General features: G+C 29.9%; 1 non-coding gene across 1 annotated transcript; it reads right to left on the bottom strand.

The window, feature by feature from the left end:
- Positions 1 to 1,284: 1,284 nt before the first annotated feature.
- On the bottom strand, positions 1,285 to 1,357 carry TRNAA-CGC (transfer RNA alanine (anticodon CGC)). The gene has a single exon. It is a non-coding gene; the product is annotated as a tRNA-Ala (tRNA).
- Between the last annotated feature and the right edge of the window lie 669 nt (positions 1,358 to 2,026).

The raw sequence follows: 2,026 nt of genomic DNA, 5'->3' as shown, positions 1-2,026 counted from the left end.
GGTTTTGAGGACAAAAATAATTTGGAGATGTGGGGTATCGAACCCCATACCTCTCGCATGCAAAGCAAGCGCTCCACCGTTTGTTAATTATGATAGTAATTGTAGTAAACAATTGACAATAAAAAATATAAATAATAAATAAAAAGGAAAGAAAATAAGAAATTCCTGAAAAGATCAATACTCCCAACAATATATTGGTGAGTTGTGAGGACAAAAATAATTAGGAGATGCAGGGTATCAAACCCCATACCTTTCGCATGCAAAGCAAGCACTCTACTATTTGAGCTACATCCCCATTTTTTAATTATGACAGTAATTGTTATAATAAATTAAACATAAAAAAATTAAAAATAATAAATAAAAATGAAAGAAAATAAGAAATTCTTGAAAATTTTAAAACACCCTAAAATATATTGGTGAGTGGTGAAGAAAAAAATAAATTGGAGATGTGGGGTATCGAACCTCGTACCTCTCACATGCAAAGCGAGCGGTCAACCGTTTGAGATACATACCCATTTGTAAATTATGATAGTAATTGTTGCAATAAATAAAAATTAAAAATTAAAAATAATAAATAAAAATGAAAGAATATAAGAAATTACTGAAAAAATTAAAACACCCTAAAATATATTGGTGAGTTGTGAGGATAAAAATAATTTGGAAATGCATGTATCTCACCCCATACCTCTAACATGCAAAGCAAGCACTCTACCATTTGAGATACATCCCCATTAGAAAATAATGAAAGTAATTGTTGTAAGAAACGAAACTTAAAAATTAAAAATAATAAATAATTATGAAAGAAAATAAGAAATTCCTGAAAAATCAAAACACCCTAAAATATATTGGTGAGTTCTGAGGATAAAAATAAATTGAAGATACAGGGTATCGAACCCCATACCTCTTGCATGCAAAGAAAGCACTCTACCATTTGAGCTACTTCCCCATTTGTTAATTATAACAGTAATTGTTATAATAATCTAAAACTACAAAAATTAAAAATCATAATTAAAATAAGAAATTCCTGAAAAGATCAAAACACCATAAAACATACTGGTGAGTTGTGAAGATAAAAATAATTTGGAGAAACGGGGTATCGATCCCCGTACCTCTTGCATGTAGAGCGAACATTCTACCGTTTGAGCAAAATCCCCATTTGTTAATTGTGATAGAAATTGTTGTAATAAGTTAAAATAATAAAAAAATATGAAAGAAAATAAGAAATTCCTGAAAATATCAAAATACCCTAAAATATATTGATGGCTTATGAGGATAAAAGTAATTTGGAGATGTGGGGTATCGAACCCCATACCTCTCGCATGCGAAGCGAGCGCTCTACCATTTGAGCTACATCCCCAATTGATTATTATAATAGTAAATGTTGTAAGACATTAAAAATGGAAGAATATAACATATTCCTGAAAAGATCAAAGCACCCAAAAATATATTAGTGAGTTGTGAGGATAAAAATAAGTTGGAGATGCGGGGTATCGAACCCCGTACCTCTCACATGCTAAGCAAGCACTCTGCCGTTTGAGCTACATCCCCATTTGTTAATTAAGATAGTAATTGTTGTAATAAATTAAAATTTGATAAATTCAAAATAATAAATAAAAATGAAAAAAATAAGAAATCTCTGAAAATATCAAATCACCCTAAAATATATTTCTCATTTGTGAGGATAAAAATAATTTGGAGATGCGGTGTATTGAACCCCATTCCTCTCGCATGCAAAACAAGCACTGTACCATTTAAGCTACTTCCCCATTTGTTAATTATGATAGTAATTGTTATAATAAATTAAAAGTATATAAATTAAAAATAATAAAATAAAATCAAATAAAATAAGAAATTCTTAAAAAGATCAAAACACTCTAAAATATATTGGTGAGTTGGAAGGATAAAAACAACTTTGAGATGCGGGGTATCGAAGCTCGAAACTCTCACATGCAAAGCGAGGGTTCTACTATATGAGCTACGTCCCCATTCGTTAATTATGATAGTGATTGTTGTAATAAATTAAAAT

Source organism: Nelumbo nucifera, chromosome 2, assembly GCF_055504915.1.
Source record: "Nelumbo nucifera cultivar China Antique chromosome 2, China Antique-T2T, whole genome shotgun sequence".
In the NCBI taxonomy this organism is placed as follows: Eukaryota; Viridiplantae; Streptophyta; class Magnoliopsida; order Proteales; family Nelumbonaceae; genus Nelumbo; species Nelumbo nucifera.
Note: the sequence above shows the minus strand (reverse complement) of the source record. Positions and strands in the feature narration are given on the sequence as shown.